Below are 23827 nucleotides of genomic sequence, written 5' to 3' on the forward strand. Positions count from 1 at the left end.
ATGTGGTGGAATCAATGTCTTTACCCTGCAAATGGGGGTAGTATTTGTGACTAGTCTCCTGTGCAAAACACCCTGCCAGTAGAAAACAGGGAGAATAAGGCTATTTCATGAAGAATAAGGCTACTGATGGTGACTAGCTACAATGGCTATGTTCTACCTCCACTGTCAGAGGCAGTATGCTTCTGAATACCGGTTGCTGGGAATGACAAGCGGGAAGATTGCTCTAGTGCTCAGGTCCTGCCTGCGGGCTTGTCATAGAGAACTAGCGGACTACTGTGAGAACAGGATATTTATTTTATTTATTTGTTTATTTATTAAATTTATATCCTGCCCTTCCTCCTAAAGGAGCCCAGGGTGGCATACAAAAATGCTAAAAAGATTCTAAAACATATTAAAAACAAAAGACTTTAAAACATATTAAAACAAAAAATCTTTAAAAACACCTTTTTTTAAAAAAAAGCATTAAAAACATCTTTAAAAGTTGTCCCAACACAGATGCAGACTGGGTTGAATGTCTCTACTTAACAGGCTTGTTGAAAGAGGAAGATCTTCAATATGTGCCGAAAAGATAACAGAGAGGGTGCCTGTCTAATATATAAGGGAAGTGAATTCCCAAAGGGTAGGTACCACAACACTAAAGGTCTGCTTTCTATGTTGTGTAGAGTGGACCTCCTGATAAGATGGTATCTGCAGGAGGCCTTCATATGCTGGACTAGATGGCAGCAGGACTCATCTTAAGTTTTTATGAAAGTGCTATTGCAGGGAAAACACTGTGCTAGAAATCAGAAACATTCTTCCTGATGTGCTAGCCTCCTTCTTGCCATGAGTTTCTTAAATGGAAAAGCGTTAAAAAAGTCTAAAGTGGTACCATCCCTTCAACCATGCTCGCCAGCTCACTTAGCTATATGTTGTACTTCTAAGCTAAGGAGTAAGAAAAATGGCAAGCATTTAACCCAGATGATGAGCTGAACGGTCTTGTCTGAATTTCTTTGGGAGAAGTGTGTGGGTGTGAAAAGAATTCTCAAACTGGCTTCCGAGGTTTGTAATCTTGCTGGTGACAGCAGTGGAGTTTCCAAGAACTGAAGCAGCAAGCAGCTGCCATCCTCTGCTGTCCCAGTCCGGAATTTTGTAGAGCTAGGGGAGAAAACATGCTCTTGCTCAGCTTGGCTTCATGAAGATGTTTCATGATGACACTATGTGATGTTTTGACCCCCATTTGCCAAAACACCACCTTCCAACTTTGAGCTACCCCGCTCCGCACCGAGGACTTACCGGGTCGCGGGGCATAGTTTGCGGCCCGGGTGAATCCCGAGCCTCAATGCTGGAAGAGGGCAAGCGCGCCGGACTGGCATGACGTCGTCACAGCGCGCTGCCTGAGGGGGTGGGGCAACCGAGCCTATTTAGGCTCGCACCGGCTGCCCCCTCTCCCTCTTCATAATTGGTGGCAGAGTTCTGCAGAGTTCCTGCGCTCTCGGCGTTGCCACGACGCCATTTTGGAGAGCGCGAGGTGGCAGTGGCGGCAGCGCCGTTTTGCGGAGCACCACGCTCAGGCGCCGGCCTTGTTTGGCCTCGTAGCTTCGGCCTAGAGGGCCTCCCTGGGCCACGCTCACGCCGACAGGCAGCTCCGCGGCACGACGGGCCTTCTCGGCAGGGCTCTGTCAGCTCCACGGCAGCGGCAACAACAGCCTGTGGCAGCGCGGCAGGCCTTCTCTTTGACGGGCCTTCTCTCCTGGCTCTGCAGCGGCAGCAGGAACTGCAGGTGGTGGCGCGACGGCGCCCCGCCTCAGGCGCAATAGTGCCAGTTTAAAGTACTCTTCCCCCCCACTTACAGGCTTTTGGGCTGGGCACTGGGTGGGAGGAGCCGCATACACATTTCCCCCAAGTATTTAGGGCAGGCCTGTTGGCCTTGGAAGGCGGGGTTGGGCCTGATTCTGGGAGAGAGGGAGTGGGTGCATCCCCCCCCACTCAATATAAGGCATTCATTTCGGATAGGCTGGAGATCTGGCCACGGAGGGAGGAGGCAGGAGCATCGTTCCTCATATCACCTAGGCCTTGCTAAGGGTCGCCTGCCCACATATATCTTAATATAATAATAATAATAATAATAATAATAATATATAAAAAAGGGGGATCTTTAGATCTTTTTCATGGCGCCAAAAAAGGGTCAGGGTGGGCCCAAAGGAAAAGGGAGGGCACCAAGACCAGGCCGGGGATCTTTCCCTCCTGGGGTCTCTGGGGCGGGGGATGGCAAACCACCATGGGTGGCTGTCCTGGCTCGTCTCGCGGCCCTAGAGGGATCTTCCGGCAATCCCAACCCGCCCAGCCAGCTGCTTCAACAGCGGGCACCCCCCAGGCGAAGCGCACCAGAGGACAGGCTCGTCAGGCGCCCAGTACAGCGCAAGCCTCATCCTTGGCCTCCCAGTCCACTGTGGCCACGAGTTTGCCTTCGTCTGTTTCTAACCAGTCAACGTTGGATTTAATTTTAGCTCGTCTTGATGCCCTTGAGGCGGGTCCCAGCAGGTCTGTTGGAGAGACTTTCACTCAGGACAGGCGTGCCGCCTCTACAGAACAGTCGTCTCTGGACACCGGGTCTGAGGGGAAATCAGGTGAGTACAATGTGACTGCCTCGCCAGGGCCCGGCCCGGCGTGGGGCTGGCCCCCATGGGGATACCCATATTGGGGTCTGGGACAAGTTTGGCCTTTCTCTTCTCCACACGGCACCGAGACTGACAACCAGGCAACACCTCAGGCTACCGAGGCAGGTGACACACAACCACTACAACCCTCGTCGCTTGAGGCCTGTGACCACATTTGGTCATCTTCACGAACGGGAACCGGGGGGGAGACAGCCATTTCCTCCCAGCCCACGTCATCTTCCGGGGTTTCGGCGGTTCACCAGGGTGCTAGCGACCCCCTAGGGCATATTAAAGAAGGTGCCATTCCTTTTGGTGAGACTTCTGCTCCGTTAGGTTTCCATCTGCTTCCTGCAACTAAGGATAAAATCTGGAATGGGGAATACATCGACTTGTTTTCCCTGTTGTACAGGGAGCCGCTTAAGAGAGACAGGGAAAAAGGGGACGAGAAGGACATAGAGAGACCCAAGAGGCGCCGAATCGAGCGCACTTGGGCTAACTGGCTCCCTGCTTATATTACGTACCTAGGGGTGATTATGCAGAAGCAGCCACAGCGCGGTTTGGTTATGATTAAGTATCTTGATATTATCTACAGAGGTTATACAGAATTCATGGGGTCGGCATGGCTCTCTTACGATGAGGCTTTTCGTATGAGGGTGGCCTATGACCCCTCCCTGCCATGGGACAGGAAGAAGGCTGAACTGTGGTTACAGTTCATGTCTCACTCACGGCCGGTGGCTGGGGACAGGACTGATAGTGGCCACCTTATGGCTAGGCAATTGACACCAGCTCCCTCCCGTGGGCCAGCGGGGCAGGGGGTTCAACCCCGCCTGCTCTGCTGGGAGTTTAGCTCCCATGGCTTCTGTAACAGGAACCCTTGCCAGTATAGGCATGAGTGTACGCTCTGCGGTGGTCAACACACGCCCGCTACCTGCCCTAGGAACCGGCCTTATCGAGGTGCCAATAGGGAATTCCACGGACAACAGAAACAAGGACCCCCAGGCGCACCTCAAGGAAAAGGGCCCCAGCCCAATTAAGTTACTAGAATTACAACGTTTATTAAGTTGTTATCCTTTAGTTCATGAAGCCCGTTGCCTTTTGGAGGGTTTTTTTAATGGTTTCCGGATCCCTTATTCAGGCTCCCGAATTGCCTTCCCGTCTAGGAACCTGAGGTCTGTCTTGGGCATGGAACAGGTCGTCCTAGACAAGATTAATAAAGAAAGGGAAGCGGGCCGAGTTTTGGGCCCCTTTGCTTCCCCTCCCGTCCCATCTCTGAGGGTTTCGCCACTGGGCATTGTGCCTAAGAAGACACTGGGAGAGTTCCGCCTTATTCACCACCTCTCCTATCCGCCTGGGCAGTCAGTCAATGATTTTATTCCACCTCACTTATGTTCAGTACGCTACGCCTCTTTTGACTGTGCAGTGAGCATGGTTAGGAGTTGCGGTGTCGGTGCCCTCATGGGGAAGTGTGACATAAAATCTGCATTCCACCTCCTCCCCGTCCATCCTGGAGATTTTGATCTATTGGGTTTCACCTTTGCGGATCAATATTATGTGGATCGGGCACTGCCCATGGGCTGCTCTATTTCATGTGCAGTTTTTGAGCTTTTTAGCTCTTTCCTGGAGTGGGCGGTGAGGAAGCGGTCTGGCTCTTGTTCTGTTGTCCACTATCTGGATGATTTTTTATTTGCTGGACGGGCACACACGAGTGAGTGCAAGGATCTCATGGATCACTTTATGGAGCTGTCCAGGGAACTTGGAGTCCCACTGGAAGGGGAAAAAACTGAAGGCCCGTCCCCTATTATTACATTTCTAGGGATCGAAATAGATACGTTGGCCCAGTCCTGTAGGCTCCCTCTTGCCAAACTACAGTTGCTGCGAGAGAAGATAGCTAATATTCGGGTTTCCAGGAGGGTAACCCTGCGCACCCTTCAGGATCTGGCGGGTTCACTGAACTTCGCCTGCAGGGTGGTTGCACCGGGGCGTGCTTTCTTGAGACAGGTCTATGACGCTATGTCAGGTTTGTCCCGTCCTCATCATCATATCAAACTTTCTGGTGCTCTCAAAGACGATCTGTCGGTCTGGGCTAAGTTCCTACAGGAATTCAATGGGATTTCTTTTTGGAGGCGGGATCGCCTCCTGGAGGCTGAATTGCAGGTGCACACCAACGCCTCGGGGGCATTTGGTTTCGGTGTCATTTTTAATGAATCTTGGAGCCATGGCAGCTGGCCGCAGACCTGGGTTCGGGATGGCTGGACTAGAGGTTTGACTCTCCTGGAATTTTTTCCAATAGTGGCAGCAGTGCATCTTTGGCCAGACAGGTTGTGCGATTCTACAGTCCACTTTTGGTGTGACAACCTGTCCACGGTGCACGTTATTAACTCCCTGTCATCAAAGAACCTCAGAGTAATGCACCTAGTGCGGGCCTTTGTTCTGCAATGTCTCCAGTTTAACATTCTGTTTCTGGCACGCCACGTCCCGGGTATTGATAACAGTATCGCTGATGCTCTGTCACGGAACCAGATGGAGAGATTTTGCCAACTGGCGCCGTGGGCCAAGGCTCAGCTGGACGTGGTCCCAGCAGATCTATGGGAGATTGGCGGCTTGAATCGGAGAGAGCGATAGGCCTGTCCATTGCGCCCAGTACTATGGCCAGCTACCAGAGAGCAGGTAGGGATCTATTGGCTTTCAGGGCAGAAAGGGGATACACACAACAGTGGCCCATTCCAGTTGAGCACCTCATAGAGTTTTGTGTGGAGGGCAAGAGGAAGGGCCTTGCCGTCAATACTATTAGAGGTAAGCTTTCTGGCCTTTCCTTTTTAGCTAAGTCACGCAGTTTGCAGGAATTTTCCGATGACTTCCGACTTCGTAAGATGTTGGAGGGCTGGGCACGGGAACACCCCGCCGCTTCAGATTCTTGCTCCCCTATGCACCCAGAGCTTTTATTAGGGCTCCTGAGGCAATTGGAGCATTTATGTTCCTCATCTTTTGAGGTATTGCTTTTCCATGCGGCCGCACTTACACTACTCTTTGGAGCTTTTAGGATTAGTGAGGTGCTGGCGGGGTCTAAGAATGACATCTCTTCCCGTGCCTTTTTGCTGTCTGATTTTAGTTGGAAGGGGGGACAAGCGGCCCTACAGTTGCAATGGTCAAAGACCGATCAGCGCAGGAGGGGACGTCTGGTTCTGCTTTCCCCCTCACAGCTCCGTGAGATTTGCCCTGTAGCCACATTAAATAGTTTCTTGACAGTCCGGGAACAACAGCCGGGCTACTTGTTTACGCATAAGGATGGCCAACCCCTTTCTAGATTTCAGTTTTGGGCGGTTACCAGGACAGCCCTTGGTAATTTGGGACTGGACCCCACTTTTTTCGGGACACACTCTTTCCGCATAGGTGCGGCATCTACGGCAGCCTGTTTGGGTTTTTCCCAGCAGAGGTTACAGTCCCTGGGCAGATGGTGTTCTTCGGCCTACAGGTCTTATATTCGACCTTTTAGAGGGGTTCAAAAAACCAGTTTGTGACTTGTTCCTTGTCACTGTTAGAAGTTTCCATTGTTTGTTTCGACAGGCCGCTGGAAGGGAGACGAAAGAGTGCGCATCCTCCTCTGCGGCCATAGTATGGTCTTTTGGGCAGGCCGCAGGGCGGCAAAGTTGCGTTTTGGCACACAGCTTGGGCTTAGCCAGTGGGCTAACGTTCAATGGTTGGGCCGCCGTGGGATGCGTTGGGACGGGCTCCTTCCTGCGCTTTTCCAGTCAGCAGTGGTCCGGGATGAGCCACAATTTTTGGTCATTCACCTGGGAAGGAATGACCTTGGTATGTTGAAGGGCAGAGCCCTTATTGAGCAGGCGTGTGCTGACTTCCGGGCCATCAAGCAGAGGTGGCCGGGGGTGCACTTGATTTGGTCCGATATTTTACCCCGTAGACATTGGAATTGTATGGGTGACCCTAGGGGGATAAATAGGACCCGCAAAAAAGTGAATAGGCAGCTCCGTCTCGCTCTATTGGACTCTGGTGGTTTTGTCATTCACCACCCAGAGATAAGGCGCAGTAGGGTTGAACTATATTGGTCAGATGGAGTTCATATGTCCGATATAGGTAATGACATCCTGTTAGAAGACCTGCAGAGGGGTGTGAAGGATATCTTGTGTGGATGTGGGGTAAAAGGTGACTAAACAGAGGTTTGTCCCCTTTCTGTGGCGAGGAAGTGTGGGAAAGGTTAAAGGTGAAGGGCAGCTAGGTGACACCTTTAGGCACCTTTGGAGGTGATAGGCGGTTCCGGAGGCCTGCAGCTCCGGGTTATACGGCCCGAGGGCAGGATACGGGTCGCCTCTGGGGCCAACAAGTCTCATCCACTCGGAGTTTCAGGGCACCGGGGTGCGGTGATGCAGGTTGGCCTCCCTACGCACAATTGGAGTGTGGTCGGGGCAAGGGGTTGGCAAATTGGCACCCCCTTGCCCGGCAGGGGTTTGGGTCGCCCAATAGCTGCAAGCAGGCTTTGCCTGACTCATCAGTTGAATCCCGCACTTATGTTCCCCCTTTGCAGGTTCATTATCATAATATGAATTTGGTTTAATAAAGTGGCCCGTTGTTTAACCCATCATATTGTGTCTGCGTCTTATTTCACCCCTGGGCCGCAACCCCGCTCCGCACCCGGGACTTACCGGGTCGCGGGGCATAGTTTGCGGCCCGGGTGAATCCCGAGCCTCAATGCCGGAAGAGGGCAAGTGCGCCGGACTGGCATGACATCGTCACGGCGCGCTGCCTGAGGGGGCGGGGCAACCGAGCCTATTTAGGCTCGTGCCGGCTGCCCCCTCTCCCTCTTCATAATTGGTGGCACCCGCCCTACCCTCCCTCTGCTGCAGTGTGATTCATTTGGTCGCCTCTGGGGCCGAGTAGGAATTTTTGGCCTGCCTGCGTCTTAGCCAGCGGGTTTATTTTGCCTACTCCATACTGTGGTTAGTAGGGAGGGCATTCAGGGTTAGCCCGGGTGTTCCTGTGTTTATTAGGTTGATTTGGCTGTTTGAATTTAATACTTTGAAGGTCGCTTTATTGAGGAAGTGTGGGAAAGGTTAAAGGTGAAGGGCAGCTAGGTGACACCTTTAGGCACCTTTGGAGGTGATAGGCGGTTCCGGAGGCCTGCAGCTCAGGGTTATACGGCCCGAGGGCAGGATACGGGTCGCCTCTGGGGCCAACAAGTCTCATCCACTCGGAGTTTCAGGGCACCGGGGGGCAGTGATGCAGGTTGGCCTCCCTACGCACAATTGGAGTGTGGTTGGGGCAAGGGGTTGGCAAATTGGCACCCCCTTGCCCGGCAGGGGTTTGGGTCGCCCAATAGCTGCAAGCAGTCTTTGTCTGACTCATCAGTTGAATCCTGCACTTATGTTCCCCCTTTGCAGGTTCATTATCATAATATGAATTTGGTTTAATAAAGTGGCCCGTTGTTTAACCCATCATATTGTGTCTGCGTCTTATTTCACCCCTGGGCCGCAATACGCAAAAGTGTAGTGTTCTTGAGAGAGATATTTTGGCTCAGCCTTGGCTCAAGATATGCCCCGTAGCACATTTTAGTCTTTATGGGGGAGACTTATGCATCTTTCATGACCTGATTCAAAACTGGTAACTTGATGTCCAGTTAACACTAAAATAGCCTGGGGAATAGTCTTGCTGCAGGGAAATAGCCTTTCTGTGGGGGAACAGGTGTACAGTGTTTTTCCTTCATTTTCTTATTTCATGCACACCATACATTTAAAGCACATGATTTCCCCCAAAGAATCCTGAGAACTGTAGTTTACCCCTCATAGAGATGCAATTCCTAGCTCCCTTAACAAATGACAGTTCCCAGGATTCTTTTAATGTGGCAGCACCTACTCTTTGGAACTCCCTGCCTATTGATCTCAGGCAGGTGCCTTCACTGTACTCTTTCTGGCACCTGCTTAAAACATTTTTGTTCAGGTAAGCTGTCCAGACATGTAGAGGTTACATGTATTTTAATCTGATTTTAGTTGTGTATTGATTTTGTTTTTGAATGTTTTTAAATACTTGTTTAAAATATTAAATACTTTTAAATATTGAATTTTACTGATAATATTAATAGGTTTTTTTGTAAACTGGTTTGAGGTTTCCTTGTAATCAAGCAGTATATAAATGTTGTTAAATTAAATAAATAAATAAATTTGGCAATTCAAGCCAATATACGCTCTAGAGAAATCACACTCCAATCATCACCTCTTAAACCTTGCTGAAGCACAGCCAATGAGACTTCATCAGGGCATTTAAAATCTCAGTGTACTTTAGATGGCCAAGTATGAAGGCTGGACAATGGAATTTACACTCTTTTATTCTGTCCTCATTGGGAAGTGGGGTTTCAACATGCTTGTTGATGATATGTGACCCCACCTCTTTCCATTATTTAGTCATCCTTTCACTGCTTTAGGGATGGGGAACTTGTGGCCTTCCAGGTGTTGTCAGACTACAACTCCCATCATCCCTGACCCAAGGTCATAGTAGCTGAGGCTGATGGGAGCTGGATCCAGCAACAACTGGAAATCCACAGGTATCCCCTCCCTAAATTCTCCCTTTTGCAGGAGTTGAAACTATAACAAATCCATTACCATTTCAGCACAATAAAATAATAGTTGAAATTGACAAGCTGATTACCAGAGCTTGGAAAAGTCACTTTTTTGAACTACAACTCCCATCAGCCCCAGCCAGTATGGCCACTGGATCGGGCTGATGGGAGTTGTAGTTCAAAAAAGTAATTTTTCCAAGCTCTGCTGATTACCAATTTCACCACATGTTTGCCTTGAAACTACAGAGAGATTGCAAAGGTAAAAGGGGGGAAAGCTTGTCAACCTCACACTTTAGCATACAATATGTGCTGATGCAATTACCCTGCTTTTGAGGGGAACAAATTAACAAAATTTCCCCACACACACCTCTAATCTAATTTCACTACTTGGTTAAAGTTTCTAAAAAATGGTGAAATTGACAAACAAAAAGTGTCTCATTTTGCCTTCTTCTGTGAAGCAGCAGCACTAACATGGGAGGTCTTAATGGGAAAGGGATAGGGAGAAGCTCCCCCAAGAGAAGGACCTGGCAGGAACTCTAGTTAAGAGGAGTATGACTTGTCCCTTCCCTGCAGTAGCTACAATGGAGGCAGGGAGTGTTTTTTTTTTCTTTAGGGGAAGGGATGGGAGGGGGGGTCCTTCTACGGGCTGGGAGAGTTTCCCCTGCTTAGCTAACCTTTCTGAAGAAAGCAATCCATTGTGTACAGAGGCCAAACTGGCAATTAGCATTGAATCAGGTTAGTACTTGTATAGCATTAGCAAAAAACAATTATGGCTCTGTGTGTGTGTGTGTGTGTGTGTGTGTGTGTGAGAGAGAGAGAGAGAGAGAGAGAGAGAGAGAGAGAGAGCGATTGTGGAAGCACCCTGAATTGCCTAGCAATGTAGACATACTTTCAAAGTGGAGCCCTTACAAGTAGCTCTGACTTAACATGGATTTTTCTATTGGGAGGTTATAAATACAAAGTAAATGCACAATAAAATGTGAAGTGGGGCTTTGGGCCACATACAGAGTACAGTGTCCTCATCAGCAAACAGCTTCAAATGCCAGTCATCAGTTCTGGGATAAGGAGCAGACTTCCTAAGCAGAAAGTTTGGTTTTCAGTCAGGCTTGAGAAACACAACATAAGCTCTGGGACTTGTCATATATCTGGTTCAAGTGGCAATCCTATGCACGCTTACCAACCCCATCAGGGCTTACTCCTAAGTACAGATGTATAGAATTGCAATTCAAGTTGCCTTCCCTGATGTCCATCCCTTCACTGACTTCTTCCTACTTCTGTGTCAAGGCAATCCAAGATGGAAGGAAAGGTGGCCTGCACCAAGACGTAAACAACATTCTCCCCCATCATCACCATAATAACCCATTCACAATGACAATTTGTACTTGGTAGTGTTTCTGGAGGAGGCTGGGGATAAAAAGCACTTGAGGGCAAGGATCAGAGGATCTGTCAGTCTCCTAGACTTATTTTTGCTTTATGGAGATCATTGGAAAACTAAACATGCTGTATTTGGGTTAGTGAAAATTCCACCCACCCCCCTATATATTTCACACACATACGCATATATAATGAAAACATCTGGCTAATTAGAAGCAAAGCAACTTGTATCAGCATGATAATGTTTTCTGATTGGTACGAATCTGTACTTTGAAAAGCAATGCTTGAGCAGTGACTGTGTTAGCTTTCATAATTAGGGCATGCAATTTGCATAAGCACCCCAGTAGCCACTTCCAACTACTCTCCCTCTTTCCCCCCACTTTCATGCATTTCACAAATAATGTATAATTAGCAACACAAGACATTGCATAAACATGGCCATTCTGCTACTTATGAAATGTAGTAAAAATTGACCACCTTAAACAGAGAAGAGGGGAAGGGGTGGAGGCCATGCATGAAAGAGATTGCTTTAGAGCATTTTAATTTAAGCCCCTATGTCAAGCGGTAGATATTTCTCTGCCAGCAAATTGGATCTTGCATGTGGGATTCCTTCTCTTTGGACATCTCTTACAATACAGTATTGCCATATCATGCTATCCTATCATGCAAAGTCTCCCTTTTGGGCTTGATGTGGCATAGTAGTTAAGGTGCTGGACTATGACCTGGGAGACCAGGGTTCAAATCCCCACACAGCCATGAAGCTCACTGGGTGACCTTGGGCCAGTCACTGCCTCTCAGCCTCAGAGGAAACCCCCTCTGAATACAGCTTACCATGAAAAACCCATTCATAGGGTCGCCATAAGTCGGGATCGACTTGAAGGCAGTCCACTCCCCCACTGTGGCCTGGTAAGTGTTACATGATTTTGGACATTTCACTGCTTTCTGTTAATCCATAATCAAAAACGTTAACTTGAGTTATATGTAAGATTATAATAGACAGAAGCTGGTTTACCTAGGGTGGCCTGAAGCAGGGGAGGAGAACTGTTGCGTTCCAGCTCCCATCAGATCTTGGCGACTGATCTGGGATGGTGGGATGCAAGTAGTAGTCCAAAAATAGCTGAAAGGCCACAGAGTCCCCACCTTGGCCATGAATGTATATATAAAATAAGAGTTGTAGAGGGACAGTTTTATATTTGACTAGAATGTTGTCATTATTACTATTTAAGGGTGAGGGGCTGATGTTACTTTGGGTCTAACACTTCCTACCTCTATCCTTGCTTCTGTGCCCCTTGTGTAGAGTATAGCTGTAAAGTTCTAAATGTGGGTTCCAGACAACCCACAAAAACATAAGTCTCCTGAATTTTCAAAAGTCGTACAGAAATTGGAATCAGTTTTTCTCATCTCTTCTCTGTGCGACTCCACAAACTGTGGTCTGACAAGATTCCCAAACTTTTTAAAAAGTTGTATTAAAAAAGGGAATGAGATTTGCTCATCTCTATGACATTTCACAAGCTGTGCCCTGGGAAAAATATTGTTCCCTACACCACTGTGCAAAGTGCAAACCTGTCTGCTATTGCATATGGTCATTTAACTTTGGAGGAGTCTGGACTTTTGGCAAAGTGTTTGGTGTTATCTGGCGCCTCTTCCATAGAAAGATCACCTAAACAGCAATGACAACCATGCCAATAAGAACAAGGGCTTTAGAGAACTGCAGGTACACTGCAGAAGCATACAGTGTATGCAATGTATATGGTATATTGTGTGCCAAGTATCCATCGGTAGTCACTGTTCTGTGCAGTGTGTTTCATTGCTTTACTAAATATACAATGCAGGCCTCTAACTAGAGTTGCCAGGTCTCCAGATTTTACCCGGAGATTCCAGATTTTGCGGGTCTCCTCTGGGTCTTCAGGTGAGTCACCTTAATCTCTGGACTTTCAGTTTTTTTTTTTTTAATTAAGTTTCTAGGTGGTCTGCTTCATGAGTTATACACCAAAAAAACAGCTGCCCCCCAAAAAAACTTCTATTAAATCAGCATGTAGCAGGCTGCTCTAACCCCACCCTTTCAGGTTTATAGGCAATAAATGAAGTTAGGGTTATGATTATGACAAACTGGAACAGGTTTAGAGGAGGGCAACAAGGATGATCGGGGGACTGGAAACAAAGCCCTATGAGGAGCGATTGAAAGAACTAGGCATGTTTAGCCTGGAGAAGAGAAGACTGAGGGGAGATATGATAGCACTCTTCAAGTACATGAAAGGTTGTCACAGAGAGGAGGGCTGGGATCTCTTCTCGATCGTCCCAGAGTGCAGGACACGGAATAATGGGCTCAAGTTGCAGGAAGCCAGATTTCGACTGGACATCAGGAGAAACATCCTAACTGTTAGAGCCATATGACAATGGAATCGAATACCTAGAGAGGTAGTAGGCTCTCTGACCCTGGAGGCATTCAAGAGGCAGCTTGACAGCCACCTGTCGGGAATGCTTTGATTTGGATTCCTGCATTGAGCAGGGGGTTGGACTTGATGACCTTATAGGCCCCTTCCAACTCTACTATTCTATGATTCTATGATTTGTTGACCTCCGGGGATTCCCTAGACCCCATTGCAATGGCAGAAAATGGTTGTTTTTTCCTGCTTATTTGAAAATCTCATAAATTAAATAAGTATATAGCTTTCAGTTTTTTTCTCTCTTGTGTGCAGGAGTCAAACAAGTTTAAATTTTCCTGGGCTGTAAAAAAGGGCAGCGTTTTGAAAACCTTCCCAATATGAAGCTTTAATCCAACACACAATGCTGGACCAGGAAATACCCTCATCTAGTTAAGATTTCTATCTTAATTTCCAATCAGAGAATTTTTGTTTGTTTGAGTGGTATGCTCCTGGCAACTGTGATTGATGCTTAATGTATCATGCTTAATGACATCATGAGAGCCAGTCCCTTATGACATCACTAGGGCACACCCCCTATGCCATCACCAGGGCATACCTCCACCAGGGGCACCACTAGGATCTGCCCCTGAAATATCAGGGTTTGGGATGCTTCTGAGCTGGCAACCCTGACTTAAACCCTTTTTGCCAGAAGCAAGTAGGCTAGATTAAATGTTCCCTACCCAGGCTCCATCTTTTAGCTAAGATTTCTATCTTAATTTCCAATCAGATAAATGTTTTTGTTTGAATTGTATGCTCCAAGCAACTGTGGTTGATGCTTAATGTATCATGCTGAATGACATCACTCAGGCCTGCCCCCATGACATCACTTGGACTTGCTCCATGACATCACTTGGGCCCACCCCATGACATCACTCAGGCCTGCCGCTATGAAATCACTAGGGCCTGCCCCCCAAATCTCAGGGTTTGGGATGCTTATGACCTGGCAACCCTAGCTCTCACAGATACCAACCAAAATAATAACTTCAGCATGGACCTACATCTGATTGCAATGGACTCCTGCCTTCAGACCTAGTTAATGTGGCCATTAACACATTGCCAAAAAAGAGGAAGTACATCATCAAAAAGGAGGACAAGATTTGCATATGCTAATTCATATGTTCATATGCAAATTTATTTAAATCATAATTACTATGACTTAAATAGAAATACAATCCATCTCACCAGAGCAGGGAAGACTGACCGGGTAACCTGTGTGCCTGCTCAGTCTGTTGTTCAGGTGCTGCCATCTGATGACGGGCAACTTCTAGACCCCTGCTGTTCTCCCTGCTGATGGTTATCTTACAATCCTTCAGACAGCAGACTCCTTCAAAAACAGGACTTTCTTCTGATAGCCCTCCAAATAGAGGGCTGTCCTGTATAAAATATGACAGATGGGCGCTTTAGACATGGTTCATCAACAAACAGCTGTTAAGTGTTCCATGATGTGTGGCTTTAACTCTGGTTGCATCGTTGTGATGAAGAAAGTGGCACCTGGCAAAACTGTGCCTGCTATGCAGCTCTCCAAGGGTCAAGATCTCTAGCCTTTCTTCTGATTCCCCACCCCCAGCTCAGCTCAGCTCAGCGCTGGGCAATGGAGAGCTTTAAATTGGAATGCATTTAAATGAGTTAATAGATATAAATGAACAGTGACTGGAATTTGCTTTCTTGTGGAAAGTAAGCAAGTCAACACTATTTTAGGAGGGGAAAATAATTTGCCTTCAGGTCTTTTTTTCCCATAAATGCAGATGTGTTAAATAAATAGTAACATTTTTTTAAATTCACGGTTGTTTTCTTAGCACACTTGCTAGCTGGCAGCATTACAAGGACCAAATGAGACACAACTGCAGTCTGAGAGGTTACCCATCAGACCCCTGCTGTGTCTGCAGCTTAGCATTCTCTCTTGCCCTAGCTCTCACTCTCTTTTAAGTGATAATTCTCCAGTGCTGCATGATGGCAGAAATTCAACAGGCTAGTTTATCCCAGTATAAAAATGCAATGGTTCAGAAAAAGCACCTCACACACAGAAGCCCTAAAAGGGGGGAAAACCCCAAGATAGAAACCATACAGGAGTGTTATCCTATGAACAGCTCACATTTTTATCTGGGGGAAGAGGTGTTTGGCAACACTTTTCAGAGATAGCCAAGAGGAAGCTTCACTGCACTTCTGAGGGGAATGAATTTGAAAAATGTGGGCCTGCTACCAAGAAATTTCTGTAAGCTGCGGAACTCTCTAGTGGCTCAAGCACTGGCCTGTATTTTGTGGATATCGGCCTGAACAACAGCTATGGGTTGTGATGGGTTCCCTGTGCTATCAAGGGCCAGTAGCTCTGCATCTGATCAAAAGGCCTGAGTATTTTTCTGGTCTTGTTGGAATGTTGAGAGGGCAGCCGGCCACTTTTGGTCACCCTCCAGTTGCTAGTCACACAAGTGAAGCAGAAGCCACAACTAGCTCAGGCTGTGTACACACCATACATTTAAAGTACCTGACTTCCCCCGAAGAATCCTGGGAACTGTAGTTTGTTAAGTGTGCTGGGAATAGTAGCTCTGTAAGGTGTAAACTACAGCTACCAAGATTCTTTGAGGGAAGCCATGTGCTTTAAATGTGTGGTGCGTAGACAGCTAGATTTTCTTTATTGGGGTGTACAGTATTTTCAAGGCCTAACAACCCTTTCGTTGGTTCATCCCATCCCTTGCCTCACAGAAGTTGGACTGCAAGTTAAATTAAGTTCCCTGAATATTCCAAGCTATTGCATCAACTTTAGCCAGTCTTTATCAGCCGTTTCACTGCCACAAGCTAACAGAATGGCTAACAGAAACCTATTGAAGGCATGCTTGCAGCGATGATCTTGCCCTCTTTTGTGTCCTGTTTTGTGTTTTGATGTTGTTTAGTCGAGGTCTTTCCTAGTCTACCTTAAGGATTCAGGGCAGCTACAACAACAGCCTTAGCTTCACAACGCTGCCCGGGGCTCCTACTGGGAGGAAGGATGGGATATTAATCTAATAAATAAATAAATAAACATACATTTTTGACAGCTGATTGAAATATTTAAGAAAAGCATGCAGTGCTACCTTCCCCACAGGACTATTCTATGACTGCTTGACAAGGAGGGGATGCCTTGGTGCGAGTATCCCTACAATAAAACAACTTAGGAGGCAGATGGCACCCGCCCTGCTGGACGAGAAACCTTGATGGGCTTCTTGTGATGAGCTCTGGCTGGACAGTGGAAACTGGTTTGGTACAAATCTCTCTCCAAGGAAAATCCCTTTGGGAGCTGACCGCTGTGTCTTTGTTTATGGCCTCCAGCCTGGCTGAATGTGTTTGGTTTAGTGGAAAAGCGTGAAAGAAAAGTTATTGGCTGCTACATGGGGTCAGAGTTCATGATAATGATGGCCACAAGGGCCCTCTGGCTGAGAGCCTGGGTGGGAATGTATGCACCACCCCAGTGAGAGATGTGGTGGAGTCCTTGGATGTTGAAGATGGAGTCTTGGAACCAAACCGTTGGATACAGTTAGGAACATAGGATGCTGCCTTATTCCGAGTCAGACCATTGTTCCATCTAGCTCAATATTGTCAACACCGACTGGCAGTGGCTCTCCAGGGCTTCAGACATGGACATTTCCAGCCCTACCTGGAGATGCCATTGGAGACTGAACCTGAGAACTGCAGCTGAGCTGTGGCCCTCCCCTCTTGTTCTTAGGTTAGCATGCAGAAGAGGATCAACCAGCGTTGGCTTTGACGATGCATCATCTGGAACATGGTGATGTTGTGTATGCCACTCTTCTATTTTTGTATTGGCATTCTTTTATCTTTGGTTTCATTTCAGTCATTTAATTAGGCTAGCTGATTTGTATGGTTTTATACAATGTTATCAGGATTGATTTTTGTATTTATTTATATGGTTTCTAATATATTTTTGAATGGTTATTGTTCATTAGATATGTTGTCAGCTACTTTGGGCACAAAAATGGAAATGGACTGCCTTCAGGTCGATCCCGACTTATGGCTACCCTATGAAGAGGGTTTTCATGGTGGGTGGTATTCAGAGGGGGTTTACCATTGCCTCCCTCTGAGGCTAGTCCTCCCCAGCTGACTAGGGCCTGCTCAGCTTGCCACAGCTGCACAAGCCAGCCGCTTCGTTGTCCGCAACTGCCAGCTGGGGGGCAACTGGGCTCCTTGGGCCTATGCAGCTTGCCCACGGCTGCACAGGTGGCAGGGCACGTAACCCCTGAGCCACTCACTGTGGGGGTGATCTTTAGCTGGCCCTTTATACCCAGGAGGCACGAGTGGGGATTTGAACTCACAGACTCTGGACTCCCAGCCATACTCTCCTTCCCACTGTGCTATACCAGCTGTTACTTTGGGCACAATGTTGTGGAAAATTGGCATGCAAATATGATGATAATTTCAGGTGGATTGTCTGTGTACATTTGATAAGCAGCTTGCTGCAAGTAGGAAACTGGCACCACCCCACTGCTTTCTTTGGCCTGCTCACTGTCCATGTGCAGAAAATTTGATATGGCGAAGATTAAGTCATTTATTTTTTATTTTATTTAACAGGATTTATATCCTTAATCATTAAAACCACTAAGCAGTTTACATAAAATATAAACCATACATTAACATTACCAATTAAATCAGATGTTAAAAAAGTTAACATTTTTTCCAAAATAGAAATAATACCAGCAGTTTTTAAAAATATACATTATAAAATAAAATTACATATTAGAATACATGGAAAAATTAAATGTCTGGGTAAGCTTGCTTAAACAAAAGTTCTTTTTAGCAGGTATCAAAAACTGTACAACGAAGGTGCCTGCCTAATATCAAAGGGCAGGGATCATGCAGTTCCTCTTCCCACTTAAGCTCGTGATCTACATAGAACATGTGTGGCAATTTGAAAAAAAGTTTCTCTGTGCTAGAAAGGAAATGGTTGTGGGAGCCCTACTCTGCTGCCATCATTGCTCCTGTGCTTTCAAACATCACACTTTTTAATTATACTCACACTTTGTCCTTGTGTAAATGTTGAACTGTTCTGGAGTGATTCTGGGGTGCCGCTCAAGAGGAAAGCTAGTTAAGCAAGCTGCTCTGTGTTCATCAAAGAAGAATATTTCAGAGTTGGCCCTGAGGAGCACCACAGCGAATGCTGATGTTTAGCCGTCTTTGCTATATGGAACCCTAGACTGTGAGAATGCGGCAGAGGCAAGGACAATTTCCAGCGGATGCCACCCTGTCTGATGAGCTCTGCCCCGCGCTTAAAGAGGCCATTCAATCAAGCAGCATTTTATGAGTGGAGCGGAACAAGGGAGTTCTTGCCAGCTGATATTAAGAGGGGCAGGGTGGAAATCTTGAACATGATTTCATTTCTAATTGATGCTGAAAAAGTTTCCTATTGAGCCATTTCATGGCTAATCTTAGCTGTGTGACACTGTCCTTTTTTATGTCGGCTGACATTGGCTTCTTTTCTGTTGCAGTGGGGGTGAGGGATGAACGCAAAAAACCTTAGCAGTTCAGTTGCCCTGCTTTGCCTGGGTTTAGGGTTGCCCAGCACACTGAAATTAAGCAGGTGAGGCCCCAGGTGTCACTTCTTCATGCCAGGATAAAGCTTCCGTTAATGGTTCTGGAAACGGCTAGGGAAGTGGGGTGGGGTGGGGGGAAAGGCAGTCATGCTTCTTATATCTGGCCCTATACTCAAATTTGTATAGCCCTACCAGCATAAACTGTTAACCCCTAACCTGGAAAGAATTCAGTAAAATCCAGCTAGTTAAGATGTTTAGTTCTGGTTTTATACAGTACTACGGGATACTGACATTAATTGTATTAATGTTCTTGCAGATTTTCTTAGTCTAGACAGATTCCTGTAAACTTCAAATCTTATTAGTTAACCCCTAATTCTTTGTAATGTCAATCTATTTGTTAGGCACTTTTTAAAAAAATTAGCTTGCTTTCAGCAGTGGGTCATGCCAATACCACTCTCATTCCTAAACAGTGAAACAACCCCCAATATATGCTCCAATTTTGTTTCTCTTTTTTACACACCCCCACACCCCAGTATATACTTGTTTTGTTTCTTTTTTACACACACACACACACACACACACACACACACACACAGAGCATTTCAGATCATCCAACAAAATCTATGTCCTTTTTATCCCTGATCCTCTGTGACTTTTAACAGCTGCTTGACAGGCAGGAAGTCAATAGGTGCAGCTTTTCATTGCATGGGGATATAGTGAGGGAGCTGCTCAATCTGTTTGATTTCAGCCTGCTCTGTTGCTGGAAAGGCACAAAAATCTGCCAAGCAGCAGCCGTATGCATCATGTTCTACCCAAATGAGAGTCAGTTTAACAGACCACAAATGATTTACCTCCACTTTAAGGAAAACTAGGGCTCCCATGAGTTAAAACGGCCTGGTCCCTAGTGTGTCTTTTATATGAAAAGCATCTGGGCTGCATAACTAAGAATAGGACCCCTAGTCATACATGTGGAATCTAAAGGAAGGAATGCCCTGGGGAAATGTGGCAAGGTTTCTGAGGAACCTATTTCCCATTCTGGAGAGTGAAAGGCAGCTGCCTCTGTAGGGAATTTTTTCTGCTGCCCTGTGCAGTCAATAACTATGTAAATCTGGGTATTCCCAACTCTAGGCTCCTCAGTCTAGTCCAGGCCTGCTCAACTTGTGACCAAGGTTCCCAGTTTTAACTTCTCAATCAGTTCCACTGTAGCTGTTCCTTTTACAGCAGTTTGCGGTGCCAGCATCAGCTGGGGATAATCATGGGGCATTTCAGTACAGTGAGTGAACCGTGCTGCCTTAAGTATAATCCAGGCCACAGACTCCTCCCTTCCCCTCCATGTCTTTCCTTGGGCCAGGGGAAACCCTGCTGCAGGCTCGCTGCAGGTCACCTCGGTCCAGCAGTTTGGATTGACATCACACCAGTGTGGATCTGAAGCAGGGCCTCATTTTGACTGGATGTCTTCCTGATTGCCTAGAATGGGAAAAATCAAGCAATGCCTGTAACATTTTCATTTTGGGGCAGAATTGGAAGAAACATTCAGGCTTAGTGTCCTTGAAAAGAATACTAAGGAAGCAAAGCCTGCCAAAGTCCAGCTAAATAGGTGGAAAGGTTAGGAGTTATGAATAAAAGAACAGTATTAGAGGGTTTTTCTTTTCTTTTTTAAAAAAAGTGTGTGTGTGTGGGGGGGGACCAATGTGTCTATCTCTATTTCAGCTCTTTCCAAAAACTCTCTTGGGGCAATACAAGCTTTGCCATACTCCTGATTTATCCTTTTGATGCATTATTGAAATATATAAAAGTGTACACTAATATACCGCTTAGTGCACACTATGGGTGGTGTTCAGTGCCACTCCTACTCAGAGCAGACCATTGAAGTTAATGGACATGATTAAATTAAGTTTATTAATTTCAGTGGGTCTGTTCTGAATATGACTTAGGCTGCAACCCAATACATATCTACTCATTGGGTTCAATGGGACTTACTCCCTATTACACTATGGGGTCATCCAGACGACTGCAAAATCTGTGACACGCCCGCTATGTGTGTTCATTATTTTTCGGTTGTCCAAATTACATCTCGCACTGTTACGCGTTTTTGCGGGTTAAATCCACTCCTTGCAATACCAGCAATAATGCCATTTGCTGTTTAAAATCGGGAATCATCTGCTGTGCCTTCAGGAGATAGGATGTAATACCGCAGACTTTACAGCTGATGGGTGGTTCTTGGGCGTTTCCCCTTGCCCCTTCTCCTCATTCCAGCCAATCACGTATCTGCACTTTTGTGCATGTGCGAGAATAAGCCCGGGAAAATTGAACCAATCATCGCAATGGTGGGGTGTTGGGGGGGGGGTTCTGCAACTACTGTGCAGATGCATTTTATTTTTTTGCCAGCCTGCAAACTGGGCGGCCGCTCTGGGTGAGATCTGCAATGCACAGCAAGTGAGAAAGGGGCTGCTGGTCGGTTTCACACCTGCCTCTGGAAAGCTTTGTCAATTTCATTCTACTGGCTGTGGTTTTTGTTTCAAATCATTTCGCCCCGGGAAGGAAAGGGAGAAAGAGGGGTGTGTGACATGTTTCTTGCTTATTTGGAGAAATAAGTGCAATTGCCAGCATGTGTATCTCCTTAGAGACTGGAGAACTATAGAGAATGAAATTGACAAAGCTTTCCCGAGGCAGGCATGAAACCAACCAGCAGCCCCTTTCTTGTTTGTATTTGCGATATTACGCTTAAACAAATGTATGCTTTTCTGCCTTTATGGATATTTAATGAGATACACATGCTGGCAATTGCACTTATTTCTCCAAAAAAGCAAGAAACGTGTCACCCCCCCTCCTTCTCCCTTTCCTTCCCTCAGGGAAATGATTCGAAAGAAAAACCCCAGCCAGTAGAATGAAATTGACAAAGCTTTCCAGAGGCAGGCTGAAACCGACCACCCACCTCCTCCCTTTCCTTCTGCCACGAGAACTCTTTTACAGCCATATTGTGCTTCGTTGCAAAGGGGGAGAGGAGCATACGTCATTTTTGTGCTGACCAATTGGTTGATAGGGGGAGGTTTTAGAGGCGGAGCTTGGAAAAAGCGAAAAGAATGTAGGGGTCTTACCGCTGCGTGTGCGGCTGCAAAAAAGTGTTTTTTTAATTGGGAAAGAGCGAACGAAAAGGCAAAGTGAGGACTATCAGATGACAAACTAAATATGGAAACCGTGGATTATCCTGCTCTGTTTGGATAAGCCCTATGTGTGTCTACAGCTATACTACCCTGAACACAGCTGATCTCATCTGATCTCAGAAGCTAAGCAGGGTCAGGCCCAATTAGTACTTGGATGGGAGACTGCCTGGGAACACCGGGTGCCATAGTCTTAGAGGAAGGCAATGGTAAACCACCTCTGAATACCTCTTACCATGAAAACCCTATGAATATAGCCAAAAAAGGTTCATAGGGTCACCATAAATCGTAATTGACTTGAAGGCATATAACACCACACTATGTGTGCACGTAGACCCACAACAAAGAACACAGACAGACACAGCACTGGGCTGATACAGACGCACAGAGACCCATACATAACACTAACACAAATCAAACTTAAAGTTTGGTTAAATGGGATGGTAAAGAAGAATGGGGTGGGTGACGGCAAGTGACTTATCTAGTAATTGACAACACAGATCAGACTGAAGGACAGTCACAAACAACTGCAAGGTTTGAGAAAAAAATAAGATGCAAGAGGACTGGATTTTAGGAACCAGGGACTGGAATAAGGATGGGTCAAGGAACGAAGGACAACAATGCACGGGAAGCACAAACCCAGCCACCAACCAACTCCACAAGCTCTTTAGATGTTGCTGTTCATAAGAGAAACAACTATCAAAGAGCATGGAAACAGCTTCTGATGTGTTCCTTTACTTTATGTACTTGCTGAAAGCACTGTGCTTGGGAGTAATGGAGAGTAGAGTTATTACCTCATTGGATGCTAAAGCTGTCAGTCACAAAACTGTATCCCCATACATGCTACCGCCTCTCTACCTGAGATTTTCCATGTATGAAAAGTTTCAAAAATGTATCAAATTGGCCCGAGGGGAAAAAAAAAACTCCTTTCCTAGGTTCTGAAGCTTTGGGATGTTTCCGCTTTGGATTCTAAAGCAGTCCAAATATTTTTGACTTCAGCTGCTTCAGCTCAGATTCGTGCTTCCTCCAAGTCTTTTGCACAGCCCTAATGCATAGCCCCTACTAATAAACAGGGCATGTCACCAACAGTTGTGTGGAGTCTGATTCAACATCAGTATCAGTATTATTATTAATAATTTATTTATTTAATTAATTGAATGTATACCCACTCTTCCTCTTGAAGGAGCCTAGGGCAGAAAACAGATCAATAAAAAAAATCCTAAAACCAGTAACAGTTAAAAACATGCTAAAACAGCTACAATTAAAAACATTATAAAAATAGTTACAGTAAAAAACATTCTTCCCTCCGGTGATCTCTGGGTTGCCAGGAACAATCTTGTTCAGCCATCAAGTAGCAGACATTCAACAGACAGTGCAATCCTGTTGATCTCCATGTGGTAACAATCTTCATCTGCTGATTTAATATATTTATTTAAAAGCATTTATACACTGCTTAATATTTCAAAAATGTTTAAGTGGCATACAGCCTAAAAAACAAGCGATATATCGTTAAAACAGAACCCTAAAACCAATACAGATTTCTTCATTATCAAGTGCTATTAAAGAAACAGAGCAGACAAAATCCCTCTCCGTTCAGTTAGTCTCAATGTGTGGATGAGACGATGGAGTCGGGAGGAGGGGTTTGGATTTGTTAGGCACTGGGGAACATTTTGGGACAAGCCGGGCCTGTACAAAAAGGACGGGCTCCACTTGAACCACAATGGAACCAGACTGCTGGCACTTAAAATTAAAAGTTAAATTAAAAAGGTGGCAGAGCAGCTTTTAAACTGACTGAGGAGGGAAACCTGACAGGAGTTGAGGAAGGGCCGGTTCGGAATAAACCTCCCCCCTGGGATAAAGACCAAAGAAATGATGAAATTTTAAAAGGCCTAGAAGTAGGCATTGTGAGAGCAGGGGCACAGGATATAAATTCAGAAAGGCAAAATTACCACAGGCCAAACGAAAAGTGCCAAAGACACTTGAAGAGAGACACTGCTTACAAGTGTCTGTACGCTAATGCTAGGAGCCTCCGAACCAAGATGGGAGAACTGGAGTGCTTGGTCTTGGAGGAGAGCATTGATATAGTGAGCATAACGGAGACCTGGTGGAATGGAGAAAACCAGTGGGATACGGTTATCCCTGGATATAA

At 46.2% G+C, this 23827-nt stretch overlaps 1 pseudogene; it reads left to right on the forward strand.

The window, feature by feature from the left end:
* The first annotated feature begins 21753 nt into the window (after positions 1-21753).
* LOC133384601 (5S ribosomal RNA) lies at positions 21754-21872 on the forward strand (annotated as a pseudogene).
* The last annotated feature ends 1955 nt before the right edge of the window (positions 21873-23827 follow it).

This window comes from Rhineura floridana, chromosome 4 (genome assembly GCF_030035675.1).
Source record: "Rhineura floridana isolate rRhiFlo1 chromosome 4, rRhiFlo1.hap2, whole genome shotgun sequence".
NCBI classification, from domain to species: domain Eukaryota; kingdom Metazoa; phylum Chordata; class Lepidosauria; order Squamata; family Rhineuridae; genus Rhineura; species Rhineura floridana.